General features: G+C 32.7%; 2 long non-coding RNA genes and 1 other non-coding gene across 3 annotated transcripts; all 3 read left to right on the top strand.

Moving 5' to 3' along the window:
• Positions 15,867-17,404, top strand: LOC107648276. Its single transcript, XR_001621837.2, has 2 exons — positions 15,867-16,075; positions 17,130-17,404. It is a non-coding gene; the product is annotated as an uncharacterized LOC107648276 (long non-coding RNA).
• Positions 16,081-17,031, top strand: LOC110263395. The gene is made up of 2 exons (XR_002348941.1): positions 16,081-16,164; positions 16,897-17,031. It is a non-coding gene; the product is annotated as an uncharacterized LOC110263395 (long non-coding RNA).
• On the top strand, positions 18,585-18,656 carry TRNAK-UUU. Its single transcript has one exon. It is a non-coding gene; the product is annotated as a tRNA-Lys (tRNA).

Raw genomic sequence — 18,887 nt, 5'->3', positions numbered from 1 at the left:
ATTATAAACCATAAAATAGTGGTTTATCACTTCACTTTGAATTTCAGAATGTATTCTACAATTCCAATTTCCATTTTGAGAGCAATGAACAACTAAACCCCTTTCATTGGGTTAGGGAGCTCTATTGTAATTCAATGGACTAATAGTAGTTTTCATCTTCTTTTTCTTTCTTTTCTCTTGATTTTTGTTAGAAAGCTTTCGGTCTTAATTCAATTGGATAGTTGTCTTGAGAGAGAAGCTATCCATAATTGGAATTCTTCGGAGCCTTGAGAGAGGAATGAAGAATTCATGCTAGAATTGCTTTATCACATTGGATTAGATTGGGGTTTGGATGAATATAGTGACATGTAATCCTATCAACACTTTGATCTATTAATTTGTGTGGTATATAGTCAGTGACCGAACTTCAACTCTTTCCATGAGCAATTAAATCAAGACATTGGGCAATTGTTCATGCTTAGAGAGATTGGTGAGCCAAGATATTGGGATCCAATCATCTAAGATTGCCAAGCAATGTCAATGAATGCATTGATTGAGGAAGAGGTGAAAATGATTTGATCTGGAGAATTTAATATCTCCTAAAACCCAATGAACTCCCCATTCTCTGATCTACCCATTCTATTTACTTTCTGCTCTTTAATTTCATGCTAATTATCCCTTCCCATTTAATTTCTTGTCATTTAAGCTTCTGCACTTTAATTCCCTGCAATTTAATTTCCAGCTTCTTTAATTTCTTGCAATTTAAGTTTTCCGTCAATTTTACTTTCTGCGATTCCCAATTCAATTCTGATTTAGCTCAACTAGTAAAATTCTCCAATTATAATTGATCGATCTACCAATCCCTGTGGGATTCGACCTCACTCTTTTGTGATTTTTTACTTGACGACAATCCGGTGCACTTGCCGGAAGAAAATAACACATCGAAGGTTTTTGACTAGCCTCTTTTCAACCAAACTTCCCAGATACTCAAACGAATGAGGATCGCTTTTGGGCTATTCTCTCTCTTTTCCACTCTTGCAAGAATTTCAACAATGATGACCTCAATTTCACCCCTTTTCTGCATCAAAGTTCTGGTCCTGCATGGCTTTAATACTTCCTCTTTCCTAATAATGACGAAGAAGATGAGATTTCCAATAGGAATTGGGAAAATTTACTAGCCGTTCAACTAATCCCAATTGGGCTACCGCAACATAAAAAGCGACGATTTAAAGCAAAGAGTCAAGAAAACTACTCAAAGACTAAAGGAAACATTCTATCAAACACCTAATGTGCGATAAAAGTAAACATCACAAAATGCAAGAATCAGTGGAAACCCATGACTACCACAAGCAAGAAATCAATAATAGCAAGCAAGATCAACATAAAAGAAGCATAGAAACATGAAATTGCATTAAAAGAAAATTCGATCCAACAATGTTCATCAACATAAAAGATAGCAAAACATGAAATTAACAAGAGAAACTAAGAAGATTAAGACAATAGAACACTAAAATGTAAAGAGAATTAAAATCAAAACAAGAATTGAAAGAGAGATTTGAGAGTGATTAACCTAATTTTACCCTAATTTTTATCCTAAATCTAGAGAGAGGATAGAGCCTCTCTCTCTCTCTCTAGAATTCTACCCTAAAACATTATGAAAACTAAACTATGACTACTTTGTTCATTTCCCCCTCAATCCTTGGGTTCAATAGCATCAGAAATGAATTGGATTGGGCCCAAAATGAGCTACAAATCACTGGCCACGATTTCACTTTTAATGGTCCATGTGCAGCATCGGCGCGCACGCGTACATGGCGCGTGCACGCCCCTGAACGTGAAGCAAAATATAGCAAATTTTCTATCATTTCGAAGCGCCGGATGTTAGCTTTCCAACGCAACTAGAACCGCCTCATTTGGACCTCTGTAGCTCAAGTTATGGTCGTTTAAGTGCGAAGAGGTCAGGCTTGACAGCTTTTCAGTTCCTTCATTTCTTCCTGAGTTCTCCCACTTTGCATGCTTTTCTCCTCACTTCTTCCATCCAATACTTGCCTTATGAACCTGAAATTACTCAACAAACATATCAAGGCATCGAATAGAATTAAAGTGAATTAAAATCACCAATTTTAAGGCCTAAAAAGCATGTTTTCACATTTAAGCACAAATCAAGGGAGAATTGCAAAACCATGCTATTTCATTGAATAAATGTGAGAAAATGTGATAAAATCCCCCAAAATAAGCACAAGATAAACCATAAAATCGGGGTTTATCATTAGGTTAGCATTAAATTTTATAGGTTGTAGGCTAGGTGGGAGCTTAAGTCAATCAAAGATTCAAAATTCTAGTCCACTTGACCAAATACAATCTTACCTTGACCCTAGCCCCATTACAACACATGGATAAGTTCTCATGATATTTGTATGCATGCATTGAATAATTGTTGATTGTTAGATGAAAAATAAATCTTAGAAAGCATGATTAGAGGAGAATTGAGTGAATTAACCCTATACACTTGAGCGACTAGAGTGGATACACATCCTGTGACGGTTCGATTGCTCAATTATATGTTTTCACCTATGATCATCTCCTTTCTTGTAAGTTGTTAAAATCTTTTCAATAACTCAATTCAATTATGGGTTTGATTTGATTGCTATTGCCTTAGCCCTCATGTTCATATATGCTTTCTTGGGAATTGATTTATTTTGACCAAGTAGTTGCATTCATTTAGATAGATTGTATTTAGATAGAGTACATATAGATAGTTTGCATTGAATAAATGTTGATACCCTTTATCTCTTTCTTGAGTTTAGCATGAGGACATGCTTAGTTTAAGTGTAGAGAGGTTTGATAAACCCCAATTTTGTGGTTTATCTTGTGCATAATTTAGGGAATTTTATCAACTTATCTCACATTTATTCAATGAAATAGCATGATTTTGTGAATCTCTCCTAATTTGTGCTTAAGAGTAAAAACATGCTTTTTAGGCCTTAAGATAGCTAAAGTTAATTCACTTTAATTCCATTCGATGCCTTGATATGTTTGTTGACTGATTTCCGATTCATAAGGCAAGTATTGGATGGAATAAGTGAAGGGAAAAGAATGCAAGTGGAGAATTCATGAAGAAATGAGCATTTGGAGAATTAACAGCCCGTTTGGTTGATGTCGATGTCCATCAGAGACATGGACACGGTGACACGTGTATATTGTTTGTTTAATGAGACACAAAATTATCATAGACACGGTGACACACAAATGGACAGAAAATACATGTTTTTTGTGTCTCACCTTTAACTTGTGACACAAATTTGAGACTAAGACACAATTTTTTATTTCCACTTTTATCCTTGTTATCTTTTTTTATTTTCATTTATACCCTTCTCCTTTTAACCCTAATCCACTTCTTTTTCTCTTCTTTCTCACCTTCTTCCTCATTACCTTCTTTTTTCCTCCATGCCTCCCACCCCAACCACCGCCTCACCTTCTCTGTCTCTCTTCACCACCTCCATTCCTTTGTCTTTACTTGCCGCCTCTTCTCCTCCTCCTCCTCCTCTCCACTGCCTCAACTCTTCTTTGAGTCTCCTTCTGCTTAGATTCGTCGCCGCCTCTGTCGTGCCTCCCTCTCCCTCTCTCAATCTGCCTCATAGATCTATCTTGGTCTCTCCGACTCTTCCAATTTCGCCTCCGCTTCTCTTCTACAATTTCTCCGCCTCTCTTCCTCGTTGTCAGATTTATTTAGTTCTCTGTTTTTTTTAATTCATATATTATTTATTTATTTTTATTTAAATGTTGATTGAAAATTGTGTTTATATATTAAATTAGATTAGATCTGAATTTTTTATTTATTCTGTGTTTGTTATTATTAATAGTTATAATTTGTATTGAAATGGTGCTAGAGAGGTGGTTATGGTGGTTTTAATGGTGGTAATTTGAACTGAAATAATGGTAAAGAGGTGGTGTTGATGGTTTGTGGCAGGGATAATATTGTCATTTTGTTAGAATGATAAATTACATATAGTGTTATGTCCTTGAGTACCAAACAAGTTCTCAAATTTCATGTGTCATTATGTCTATGTCATTTTGTGTATTTGTGTCTGTGTCTTATTTATCTCCACCCACTAACCAAACGAAGCCTAAGGGCCACGCGCACGCGTCATTTACGTGTACGCATGAGAAGGAATTCAAGTCTATGCGCACGCATCACTCACGCGTACACGTGAGGAGGAAATTTGCCAGCGACGCGCACGCGTCGTCCACGCGCACGCGTGACGCTGATCACGTGACCTCATTAAAGTAAATGTTAGGAGCGATTTCTGAGCTTTCTAGGCCCAAATCCAACTTATTTCTGAGACTATTTGATGCAGAACTCAAGAGGAGGTCAAGGGGGAGCAATTAAATTAGCTTAGGATCATGTAGGGTAGTTTTCTAGAGAAAGAAGCTCCCTCTTCTCTCTAGAATTAGGGTTTTAGGTTAATTTTTCTCTTAGATCTAGGTTTAATTTCTTGTTCTCATTTAGTTTTCCTTGCAATTTCTTGTTCCTACCTCTTTGTTCTCTTAAGTTTTCTTATTAATTTTCCTTTTTATGCCTCTTTTTATGTTGATGCACTCTTGTTGGATTTGGATTTCTTTTTAATGCAATTTATGTTTTATGTTTCTTTGATGTTTAATTGAGTTGCTATTGTTAATCTCTTGCATTGGGTAGTTGTAGAATTTATATTTCTTACAATTTATCATACCTTCCTTTTATGCCTTCCAAGTGTTTGACAAAATGCTTGGTTGGATGTTAGAGTAGATTTTTGAGCATTCTTGTCTTGGAAAGAGAAATTAGGCAATGTTGAGTTATTAATACCCAATTTAGATTGGTGATCTAGAGTGATTAGTTAGTCTTGTATCCATTAACATTACTCTCGGTTATTAATACTCTCGGTTATTTTTATTGGGTTGGACTTGTGACAACCAAAATTAAACTTTGCTTGTGTTACTTGTGGATTTGGAACTATACTTGCAATGAGGTTAATTCTCTTTTACCGAGAAGAAATTCTTAACTGACGGTAACGCTCTTTCAAGTAGCCCCTATGACAACAGCTGCTTCATTCTGCCTCTTTTTTCCTGTTGGAGACCTTTCATGTCCCCAATCATGGCGCTCGTGTTTTCTCGTAACTTAGGTGGGGGTGGTTTGAATTGGTCCTCCCTCACCGTCTTCTAGTTTGCCGTTCTTGCAACCTAGAGCGACGCCTCTCTTGAGGTTGCGTTCTCGAGTGCACCTTGGATCTTGGCTCATAGCGATCCCTAGCAGTGACCTCTCTTTCAAGGTTCTGCAACCTATGGTGTAGCTCCAGGATGATCCAAGCGCTATCAGACCCTGTCTCAACAAAGGGACGCGAGCTGGTTTCGGGGTTCAAGTTTTGGTTGTTTCGTGGTTGGTGACTGAGTGTCACCGCCGTGTGGACCACGGTCGGAAATCTTGCCCTGTTCGGTACATGTTGGTTTTTTGGAGGCGGGGTTGGTATTCCCCATTCTCTTCCAGTAGATTTTGGTTAACAATTGGTACGGAAGCCATCAGGCTTTCTGTCAGCAAAATCCCCACCGACGACACCAATGTTCAGGAGTTACCTAGAACAAGGGGATCTGCGATCTGACGAAGTTGATGAGATTCACGAATTTTGGCTTTTGGAGTGAGTGATGGAGGTGATCTGCAAAGATAGTCCGAGACTCAAGTCAGAATGGATTTTAGAGGTAGGGTTTTAGGGTTTTGTCTGTCATACCTGGGGGGAGTCCAAGACTCCCTCTATATATGCCTTTTTTCCCTCCTCCAATCTTTTAAAATAGGCAAGATTTTATTTGTATTTGAAATTCGAATCTCCTTTGGTAATCTGTGCTGAGTTATCCAAGATCGTGGGTCAAGGAGGTGGATTTTAGGCCAAAGGGGGGGGGGCGAGTTCTCGTTAGGTCGTTGAGGCTAGAAAGCGAGCCCGCAACAGTTGCTGATGTTTGAATCTGAGATTGTCTGAGATTATTTTGCTTTTGTTGTTGTCTTTTTGTTGTTATTGTTTTGTTCTATCTTGTTTTTGTATAATGTGCAAAAATGGTAGATCTATAAAAAGAGTAAGAAAAATGGTGTTTCTATGAGAGAGTATTTTTGTCTAAAATTTAGAAAAAAGACTATTTTAAAATTAAATTAAATTTTAGACAATTCTAACAAAAAAAATATTGGACACGAATTTGATTTTTGGATTAAACTATAAAAATAAAAATTATACTTAACTCTCGAATATATTTAAATGAATAAGAAATTTGTCGGAAAATGTGAGTGAGGTGGTGATGACAGTGGTAAATGGAGAATTTAGGTCATTGAAAATAAGAAACGAGGAATTTATTTGGAACTGTAGGGATTCTGCCTGAAGATTTTTCAAAGCCTAATCATAATGATATACTGGGGTCATAGCCGAGTAGTGAATTTGTGTGCTGCTCTTAATTTTTTGGCTTTAATTTTGGTGGTGGCTTCTTAGTGCATGTGTGCCCTTGACTTTTTAACATGACACAATGCCCCCACCCCCGGAACCATAATTTTTACTCACTGAATCAAATCAACACAGAACCACATGCTACTTCCTTCCCCACCTCAACCTCAGCCCTATATATTATGTTCAAGTTAGGATATGTCTAATTTTAACTAGTAATTATAGAAATACTTATAAATTCTATGTTTATGAAAAAGAAGTCTTATTGTAATAGAGAGGAGTCGAATTTGTGTTTTTATAGAATACTTTTCACACTTTTACTATCTGTGTTAATTATTTTTAGTTTGTATTATTTTTTTTAACACGGACTAAACAAATATCATGCATTTAATTTGTCACATAAAAGTATATATTTGAGAATTGTGGTACTGTCAGTCTTACACGAAAATAAAACCCACAAACTTAGATAGCATAAACATACATATAGATAAAGTTCTGAAAATTGGACTAATTATTGAATTGACAAAATTAAATATTCAGATGTTTAAAGATTTAATAAAGGTTCACCGAAATTGAACTTATATATTCAAAATAATTCTCTTTCAAAAGATTAATTTTTTTAAACAGGCTTGTCAATAAAAACCAAATAGTTTTACCGATTTTTTCAACCAAATTTCAATTAATGTAGCTAAATCAACCGGTTCAATTCGATTTTCCTAACTATACATGTACATATGAATGTTCAGAAAAAATATTATAAAATAGAACCATATAAAAATTGTATGTTTATCCATCCCTAATCTAAATTTGTTACTACTCATTGTGGAAAAAAATCATGTAAGCGTGGAAAAGCATAAGGCAATTAAATTTTGGCATGCCAAAAAGCCATGGTCCACCTCCCCCACTCTGCTTTTGCCAGATATGTTCTTAATCATGTTTCCTGCAACTGAAGCCATTTTTGTCCTTTTGCCAAACTATAACCACAACGAACACGCGATGAATAAAAGAAAGAAGAAAAATGGGGGACAAACCCTCACAATTTAATCGAGTTACGTAAAATGTTAAACAAAGATGGGAAAATGGCATATCCTTAAAGAGTATGCATGAAATACAGTATTTCCTTCAAGGTAATGTCGTAATGCTAAGAGAAAATACATTGTCCCTTCATTTGAGTGATAACTGTTATATTCTTCTTGTTATTAATTATATTAATGGGTCATTGAATGGTCTTTTTTTTTAATAAATAAAAAATCACATTTATCACTTTACACCAAAATATAAATATTTATCATTTTTACATAGTATTTTTCAATTTCACCATCAATGTATGCGAAATAAAGATAGAAAGTTAATTTTTTTTCAATTTCGCAGAAAGTGCTGCCAACAAAATTAGAATAGTTGAACACAAATCAACTTATTGACATTTCTCAAATTAATCATTTATTTATTCTACAGTAACTTTAAAATGTAAATTAAATATCAATAAAAAAATATTTTCATTTAACTTCAAATAAAATATTAAAAAATTAAAACGAATAAGAATAAAAATTTAAATTTTGTGTTTTATTTTAAATTTCAAAAAATCTATATGTATATAACAAAACTTCCATATCCTGCTAATGAATTTATAATGGGAAGATTTATAAGAGAAATAAATAGAGGGACAATTGAAAATAATTTTGGTGGAGCAACCTCTGCAATAAGGGAGGAAATAAAAGAACGTTGTATGCAAGAAGTAACTCAAAAAAGATTTGCAAATATAATTAGGATTTGCTGTCAAGATAATGAAGAAATACCTCAAAAATATGGTCTTAATAAAAATTTTCAAAGAAAAAGAAAATATCAATTTAGAAAAAGAAAATACTATCCAAACTGGAGAAAAAAGAGATATTTTATAAAGGAAAATAATAAAAACAAAAGACAAAGAAATAATTATTGCCCGAATAAAAAAGAAAATTGTAAATGTTGGTATTGCCAAGAAGAAGGACACTATGCAAATGAATGTCCGAAAAAGAAGGATAAAAAGGATCTTACTAAACAAATAGAAATTGCTAAGTCTTGTTTCATGGAACCTTTAGAAGAATCTGATGATAACTTAGACTATATTTTTGAATATGTTTCGGAAACAGACTCAGAGACTGAGTAATAATGCTACATTTATTACTATAAAAATAACAGAAAAGTTTATAAATGTTTTCATAGATTCTGGAGCAACACAATGCTTTGCTAGTTCAAATATAAAACTTGATTGGAAAAAATTAAAGAAACCATTAAGAGTTAGAATAGCTGACAAAGCAATACATAAAATTGACCAAAAAGCAGAGATGGTTGAAATTTTTATTCAAAATTATAGGTTCATTGTTCCATCTATATATATGTTAGATTCTGTAATGGATTTTATCATAGGAAATAATTTTTTAAAGCTATATCATCCATTCATTTAAGAATTAACATATATAGTTTTAAAAGCTCCATACGATTCTTCAATAAATCAAAAATCAAAACGTATAAAAATACCGACTACTACTATAGATAAGATCTTAAAATTTAAAATATTTTCTATATTAGAAACATGTTATTTAAATTTATACTTTCAGATAAATATCCCAAAAAATAATCTTGAAATAAAGATAGAAGAATTTTTAGATGAAATTTGTGCTGAAAATCCTTTAGATATTAAAAATACAAATAACGAATTAGTAAGTATTAAATTAAAAGATCCTACAAAAGAGATAAATGTTCCAAATAAAATTCCTTATTCCGCAAGAGGTAGAGAAGAGTTTTCACTAGAATGTAGAGATCTTTTGGAAAAAGAAATTATAAGATTAAGTAAAAGTCCTCATGCGGCTCCAGCTTTTTATGTTGAAAACAATAATGAAATTAAAAGGGGAAAACGAAGAATGGTTATTAACTATAAGAAGATAAATGAAGCAACTATTGGTGATGCTCATAAACTATTGCAGAAATTCTATCATAAATAATGAAGCATACAAAGATTGAAAGACCAGAAAATAAAATAAAAAGAAAAAAAGCGAAAAAATTAAAAAGTAAAATAAAGGAGTATAAAAGGGAATTAAATAATCTTCAGATCGAAATTGATGACCTTATAATAAAAAGGATAGAAATAAGAATAAATATAAACAAGTTGGAGTTAAACTTAAAAAATTTATAAATGCCTGGAAAATCATATTATGACTTAAAAGAATTAAAGCTGTTGAAAGAAAAAATGGAGAATGAGGTTGAAAAATTAAAAAGATATTTAGAAACAACAGAAAGTGTAGAAATAAAAGAAGTTTTTGAAGATTTGAAAAATTATATTAAAGAAAAAGACAAACAGATAAAAGATTTTATATACAATAATCCTTGCAAAAAAGAATATTATAAACTAAAACAAGATTAAAAAAAAAACTACACAAATGAAATCAGAATTATAAATACTAGTAGAAATGGTCAACATTTTTTATGAATTTACAAATTATACAAATTATAAACTTATTCGAAGTAAAATATGAAGAGTAAAATTGGTATCAGAGCCAAGTTAACGATTAAGGGTAACACTTTCTCTTTAAGCAACATTTTTAGTGATACGCTTTTAAACCAAATAAAAACAAAAATCTGTAAATTTGTACCAAAATGCATCTGTACACTAGATGGACCCTTGTAATATTATCACCCAACTTGAATTTGATCAACTTGGCTTCACTCCGTGACAAAAAAATATATTGATCTTGTTTGGACGAAAGATATTTTTTAAAAAAATGAGAATTATAATTTTTTAAAAAAGATATTTTTTATTTTTCTAGTATTTTTATTTTAAAAAAATTTGTCAAACAAAATAAAATTTAAAAAAAAAATCTTTAACCGTATTTGCTAAATATTTCAAAATAGAAAATGCAAGGAAATTAAAACAATAAAAGCAGAAATAATTACGTTTGTCTTATTGACAAACATAATTTCTTATTTTTTTTTGGTGACTAATTTTTTTTGGTGACAAACATAATTTCTTATTGAATAAGAAATTAACCCTAGAATATAATTTTGATTACTCCAAATTAATTTGCACTTTCTAATATTTTAGATAGATTTCTACAGTGAGACAATTAACAAACCGAACATTATGGATATGTTCAATATTGTGTAACAAATATGGGATAAGGATTTACATAGACAAGGCTCTCCTCTGTCTTATTTGTTCCACCCTCGTGCGTCTTTAGACACTGAAGTGCGTCTTATTTGTTCCAAATTTCAGGTAAAGGAAGGTCACTTCACTGTCTAAGAACTAAGAAGTTTTAGCTGCCGTACAACTAACCGCTTCTATAGACGACAAATAGGTGGTTAAAGATAAATGAGGATCAGAGGATGTGACCCCTCAATTAAGTGCTTCTTTCTTTTATCAAATGATTCCCTCCACAGAACAAAATATCCACCTGCTACAAGTCTTCACCACTGCCTCTACCACACAGGAAGAAAAAATAATAATCAAATATTTGAGGACCAAAGGGGAGGAGGGAGGATCTTGAATAGATCACTGTGTTTGAACAGTGGCTTCATAAGTGGCAACATGATCAAAATGCAACTACAAACAACTCATGCTTCTAAAATATAAAGGTTTTTATTACTAACCAAAACCAATACAGTACTTAATAGGTACTCAATAATAAACTTTTTTAATTTTATAATGGCATTGAAAGCATAGCTAATTTTAAAATTTTAAATTGAGTTAATTACTAATTTGATACCCAAAAAATACAACCACTAACAAAAAAGTCTCTGAAAAATATTACCGCTAAAATAGCCTCAAATAATTTGGTAGTTTATTCTTTTAAATTACATCATCTATAAAAATATATTCACTTTTAAAACTTAACAAGTGTTTTAGGCCATACTTGATAATTATTTCAGGACATAAATGCAAAGACATAGATAAATATAAAAAAAATTAAACAAAAAAATTATTCTTATTGTCGCTATGTTTTTGGAATTTAATTTTTATACATGGTCAATGTTAAAAAGTTTTATACATACAACCAATAAGGTATTATCATATCAACAAAAATAACTAATTTTTTAATACATTACTTAAAAAGTCATCTACATATATAAATAAATAATTATGTAAAATACTTTATCCAATTGTGCATTAAAATTAAACTCATATTTAAATAGACCAAAAACAGAGAAATTTATTTGAGATAGATATTTTATCTACTGTTTTATATTTTTATCATGAAACATTTTCCAAACATAAACTTTAAGATACTCATTAGCAAAATCCAACGGTTAATTATGCAAAAGAATGACAGGAGTGCAGAACACCTTTACGAGTAATCAAATACAGTGTCAAGTGATCAATGGGGACCCATATAGATTTAGAAACAAGATGCCATTAACATCTGCTTAAGAAGGCCTCCATTTTCTTATGTCTCTCTCAGTTGTCTTAAAACTGACCCTGCAAGTGGAAGGAGGGTCCCCAAATATATACATGTGGTGTTTATCATTAGCCTCCACATAATGGCCAGTGAAAGAAATCAAAGGATTTGATCTGCAGGTGTAATATGATTATGCATATATCTATGTATAAAATCTAACAGTTGACAATATAAAAAGGGGAAATGGGAGAAGAAAAATACCATGTGAGTCATCACGTTCATTATGTCTCAATTGAATGTTGCCTCAGAACAACAAAATATATGACATGTCAATCTCTTAGATTATGCCTCCATTGTCACAATATGTGCTTCAAAAGATTAGCTTATCATACAGGAGTGAATATAAAACAGAATCCCCACCCACAATATAGATAAGCCTATCAAAATTCAAATTTTTATAAAAAGAAAATCTATTAATTAGACTCCTACCTAAAATAGATAAAATATTCCAATAATTTCGAGCTGGACTGTAGTAGATGCCAGATACAACAGCAGGTTTAATGGCTTACCATCCACAAGATATAGTATATATAGGGTAACAATATTTGGTGGGGCCTTAAATTTTGTATCTCAGATGTTGCACACTATGCAGGGTCATCATTTTCAGTATTCTCAGCCTCCACAATGAAACCAAACTATTCAACCTGGAATCTCATGTCTGCCATAACATCTCAAAGCAAAATATGGGATCAAGTTTGAGAATGTGCAAGCGAATCAAATAGTTTCATGCTGCCAAAAATTTACAGTAATTAGCATTGAGTAAGGATACAATAAAACATAATCCATAAACAAACACAAAAAAGGCTGACCTTATTAAATCATCTTCTGACACGTAAACTCGAGTATCTTACGGGTGTTTGTGAGTTGAGATTTGGAAGGGAAGGAGAAGGTTTCCAGAGTTATGGAAATCTCATAATTACTCTTTTGGAACCTTTCCCTGTGATCATTTTCTCTGCAAAACAAAGCAATGGCAACATCCTAGTTTATGAAACTTACACTGATTATATTTTCCAGTGATGTTCGCACAGATGACCAAGCTCATAATCACAAATTACAAGATGATCATGGTTTGAAGATGCGATTACTTGCAAATAAATGAATTTACATACAAGATGATACTCATAAACCACTTAGATTTCTGTAATCCTTGGCATAATGTGCAATCCTCTGCAAATGACGGCTTTGTCAACAGTTATTTAATAATAAATCCACACAACCACAGACAATATACCATTTTATATAGCTGTTAAAGTAGCACGGCATCAATATATCCCAATGCAACCATTTTATTAACAAATTTAACATAAATGAGCACAGAAAATTTTAAAGTAAGTACCAAATTTGCAAGAACAAAAACTCAGGAGCATCACTGGATTTTGGTACCAAAATACACCAAGTATTTCGGAATGCTTAATTATATCAGTTCCGTACAATGTACATCAAAACCTTTAGTTCAAGGAAAAGTTACCAATTTCTGCAAAGCTGGGTGCCTAAGCGTAAATGAAAGTGAAAAATAACATAATGCTTGATACAAGAAATTTCAAGTTAATTTTTTGGGCACATCAGCATCTTCTTGAGTTTTGGAATCTTCTTTCTTCTCCATTTCAAATTTGCAATTATAGCAAGAGCAGAGAGTTCTAACGCTGAATAAGCAAGGGAGGGCTCGCTAGTTAATGTTTATTGAAGATCGTTCTTTTCTTTTATTTGTTTAAACCTGCAGCTCCTTTCAGCTAATACTCAAAAGCATCATTGATTACTATAACAAATCTCTCTTGGTATATTAGGCTTCTAAGCACTATGAATTTTTCCCTCTGAGGGATAATTCATTAATTTACAAGAACAGATTATGTATATAGTGTAAATAATTCACTCAATTACAACAACTAGAAACTGGTATGTAATTGTAATCTTAGTTTTGGCAAGCCATCAGATTCCAAGCTGGATAATGATGTTGATATAAACTTTGGACAGAGATGGTACCAAGATCCTCCAGTGTTGAAGGCTCTTTTCCTGTAGCAGGTTTCTTTTCACCATTATGTTCTTCGGTCATTTCATCCTTCTTATAATGTTCTGGCCGAAGATCAGGACCAATGTCATGAACCCAACTTGCAGCATAAAGCCTAGCAGCTCTCTTTAAACCTGAAGATTGAATGTTACAATGCGGATTTAAGCAAATCCACAATTTGGCAAGTATACGAATCGTATCAAATAATACCATGATGGGTTATGGTTTCTACGAGGATTAACAGATTAAGCAACAATGATTAATAAATTAGTCTAGTTAAAAGATTCAAAATGTGGTTAAGGATTGTGCGCAAAATAAAGATATAATTGAAAGAAACGATCTAGTAGAAATTAAAGCAATTAAATGAAACACTAATGAAATTAAAGGAAAGCAACTAAACGAGCATAAGTAAATGAAGCAAAAGAAGGAAAACAGTAAATTGAAGTAATAAACTGAGAGTAATCAATTGACAGTAATTAACTGAAAGCTGGAAATTAAAAAAGAATAATTAATTGACAAGAATTAGAGGAAAGTAGTAAATGACATGAATTAAAATAAAGCAATTAAATGACTGAGAGAGTAATTTGAATAAAGAGGTTAAGGTTTGGAGATGTGGATTCCCCAAGATCAATGATTCTCACTTCCTTCTCAATTATACAAAGAATGATCTCTGACAAATCATAACTAATTGAATTTTAATTTTTTGGTGATTCAATTTCTCTTAATTAATTGTCAATTTTTTGATCAATTGCTCATGAAAAGAGATGAAGCATACTCTCTGGTCATAAACCACACAATTCTCAAGATCTAGATAAGGTTGATTCAATATCACTTATCAAATTCAGATCAAGAATAATAAGAATTGTGAGAAAGAAGTTTTCAAACTCAATTTCTATGATTACTTTCCCAAGTTAATCATGAAAATCAAGTGAGATTCAAACTATTTTTCAATAAAATTGAATCCTTGTAGTGAAGAACATAAACTCTCTCTTAGAATAACAATGCATGAATTTAGAAGAGAAAAAAAATAATAAATTCATTAGAATTTCACAGAGCTCATTCCCTTAACAGAGAGAATTAGTGACTCATATTACAGAGCAAAACTAAAATAGGTATTGATGGGAGGGAATTCGCCGGTTAGGAATTTTACAAAGTAATCCCGTTGCTAGTATAGTCCCAACCGACAAATAACTCTCGCAATCAAAGTTTAATATGGTTGTCACAGGTTCAATCCAACGAAAATAACCGAGAGTATTACTCCCGGGTCGTCCTCAAGAGAATGGACAAGCGTGTGAATTAAAGTTGATTAGAATTCTGGGGTTGAAAGGCATAAGCAAGAAATTGAACTAATAAGCTTGACATGTAAGAAACTTAATTAACAAGAAACTAAATCTAAATAAGCAAGCAATGTCTAATTAAATAGCAATTTATCAAGGCAGGATATGAATCTAATTATATTCTAGAACTAGTTAAACTACTGAAAGCAACTAAAGCAAGAATTAAACAATTGAGATTTTTGGTGTCTCAATTATGTGCAAAAGAACTCTTGGCTAGGTGTGATCCTTGTCTAACAACCATATATTGACAATTAAGAAGAGCCAACCCCATCAAGTCTACTTCTATGCTTAAAGTAATTCAAATAAGCTAATCAATATCAACCATAAGTCCCAACCTAACTACTAATTAACATAGTAGTAGGTTAGTGTTAATGGATATCAAATTGATTAACAAGGAATCCAAATTTTCAATCCACTTAGATCCAATGACTCAAGGTCATGGTTCTGAAAATCGGACCGAACTGGCCAATCAAACCAGTTTAACTAAAAACCGGCGCTACAAACGGTTCGATCCACTATTCAAAACCGTTGGAAAAAAAATCGTTCAAAAACCGTCGAATCGGCCAAGAACCGGTTGATTGGACCGGACTGATAACCGGCCGGTTCGAATAAAACGGCTTTTATTAAAAAAAAAAAAGAAACAGATCCGTGAAGTGTGAACCAACCCCCCTTATTCCCCCAATTCATTCGTCTCACTCACACTCTGGACTGGAGAACTCTGAACTCTGAAGCAAAGGGAACCCTAGCCCTTCTTAGCCGCCGCCGGTCCCAGGTCGTCAGCGCCGCCGCTTCTTCCTCTTCTCCGTGTCCAGAACCCAGTTGCTCGGCACGTCCTCTTCATCTTTGCTGGCTTCTCGGCACGGAACCCAGGTTAGTGGCTTCTCATCTTCATCTTCACTGAGGGCTCGGTCTTCTTGGTTTGAAGTTTCGAAATTGTTGTTCTTCGGTCTTCTTCTTCGGTATTCTTCTTCAATTTTTGTTCCATTTTTCTTCAATTCTTCTTCTTCGGTCTTGGTTTGAAGTTTGGTTCTGAATGTTTTGTAAATTGTAATTTCCTGTTGTTGATGGATCTGTCTTGTACTCTTGATTTTGCTGGTTGCTGATGGTTGAAATTTTACAAATTTGCAAATTTGTATCGTATGGTTTTGAACTTCTGATTGCTCTGTTACTCTGTTAAATCATGTTTATTAAAATAAACTTACTCTGTCATATCATTTGTATTAACCAGAACACCTAATACTTACTCTTTTACTCTGTTTTAGTGTTTTCTAATTGCTCGATGGCTCTGATAGTGTTTTACTGGTTCACCAGTTGCTGATGGCTCCTAACTTTTTTCTTCATATTTGCTCATGGGATGTGGCTGTGGCTGTTTTTAATTTCTGTGGCTTAGACTGTTTTTACTGGTTTATACTTTTTTATTTTTCATTGATTTCTGTAGCTGTTTATAATTTCTGTGACTTAGGCTTTTTTACTGGTTCATATTTTTTATTTTTCATTGTGCTGTGGCTGTTTATAATTGCTCGATGGCTCTGATAGTGTTTTACTGGTTTTGTGCTTCTCCTCATTGATTTTGTGCTACTGCTGTTTTTCAGTTTCTAAAATTTTTGTTGAAATTTTCTTGCTGTTGCAAAAATTAGAAATCAAATCATTATTGAAATTTTTTTATTTTTGTTTATCTTTATTGATTTCAGGTTTAGTGTGGTTACTTTATGCTTGTTTTATAATGTTTGTTGCTGGATGCGGATTGTTCTTGATTCTTGGCTCTGTTTAGTCTCTTGTTTTCATGAATCAGCATTTAGTCAAGCAAAGCCACATAACTTTGTGCTCAAAAGCATGATATTCATTACTCTAAAAGTTGTTATTGGTTTGAGATGGAAACTTGATCTGTGTAAACACTCATTAATATGTTTACAACTTATTTCAGATTGCTGCACTAAATCAATTGAGAAATATATTTGGAATTTTGGATTGGACAAACACGAAGCAGAAGCCATTTCACTTGATGTTAGTTTGGTACTTGATGTTAGTTTAGAAGAAGAAGCCATTTTGGAGTGAAATCAGTTTTACATCTTATTAGTTTGGTGCTTGTTGACTGTACTAGATTAGTAGGAAAATCTTCACCAAAAGCTATAATTATATTTTAGGATGTATATTTATAATTTATTTATTATTTTATTTTAAAACGGTTTTTTCGGTTGAACCACGGTTAGACTGGTTAGACTAGTGAACGAGTGAATTAGTGACTAGAGCAGTTCGTGAATTAGTGACTAGAGCAGTTCGATGACCGGTCTGGTTCTTAAAACCTTGCTCAAGGTCACTCAATCTCCTTTACCTTGGCCAAGAGTATGAGAAACTACTCCATAATTGGTAAAAATATTTTGTCAAACACTTGGTGTACAAAGGCTAAACACATAACTAAATTGCAAAATTAACTAGAAATTAAAAATACCTACTAACAATTATCAAGAGAAATAACTCAATCAAAACCATAAAACATGAAAAATATCAATGCATTAATGAAAACTCAAGATCAACAAGGTTCACAAGTGAGAAACAAAAGAGAACTAGAAGAAGACATAACAATAACAATGAAAGTAAGCAAACTTAGAGCTAAAGAAACTAAAATTAAGACTAATAAACTAGAATGAACAAGCTTCAATTCAGAATTTCTACAAGAGATTATCAAAATGCACTAAATCCTAGAGAGAAGTGAGAGTTTTTCTCTCTAGAAAATAAAGAACAAAATTCTCTAAAACTACTTAATTCTCCATTGTCGATGTTGTGTATTGTAACTTGGTTGACCCTCTATCAATTTCCCTTCAGTTGGAATTAAATTGGGCTTGGAATGGGATCCAAAACCCTCAGAAATTGCGGGTCACGTGTTCTCATTAATGAGAAATGTTTTTTCCAGTATGTGTACGCATACTATGCTTGCGTACGCAGACGAGCCAGCACTCCAAGCTTCGATTTTTTTTCATAATTCCTCACTCTAATATGCTTCCTCTTCACTTTTTATGCCATTTTTTGACCTATATGACATGAAACAATTAAACGCACACATCAGGGCACCGATGGGATGAAATAGTGAAATAAAATCAACCGATTTAAACTTCAAAAAACATACTTTTATCATTTAAGCTCAATCGCAAAGAAATCACAAAAACATGACAATTTCAAAGAATAAGTGTGTGATAAGTTGATAAAACCACCCTAAATTAGCATAAGATAAACCATAAAATTAGAGTTTATTAAACCTCCTCACACTTAAACCAAATATGTCCTCATGCTTAAAATTACGTGTTTTAAACTTGTATATGATATTTTCGGGCTTCAATAGTAAATTAATAGTTAAAAAAATAAATCTCATTGAAACATATCTGCCGTCTTAGCTCAGTGGTAGAGCGCGTGGCTTTTAACCACGTGGTCGTGGGTTCGATCCCCACAGACGGCGTTTGAACATTTTTTTTGAATTTTCATGAAAGAAAAAAAAGGTATCTAAAAATCAAGTAATTAAGTTTCTATTTGTATTACTATTAAGCCCGTGCATGCAGCATGCATAGAAAAGTTTGAATTCACAAATTGGTTATATATTTAGAGAATAAATTACAAAAATCGTTTCTAATTTAATAATTTTTAAAGCCCTAACAAAACTATCATCATTTTTATTAAAGATAAAAATATT

This window comes from Arachis ipaensis, chromosome B06 (genome assembly GCF_000816755.2).
Source record: "Arachis ipaensis cultivar K30076 chromosome B06, Araip1.1, whole genome shotgun sequence".
NCBI lineage: Eukaryota > Viridiplantae > Streptophyta > Magnoliopsida > Fabales > Fabaceae > Arachis > Arachis ipaensis.
The sequence above is the reverse complement of the archived record's forward strand: the minus strand, read 5'-3'. Positions and strand labels throughout refer to the sequence as shown.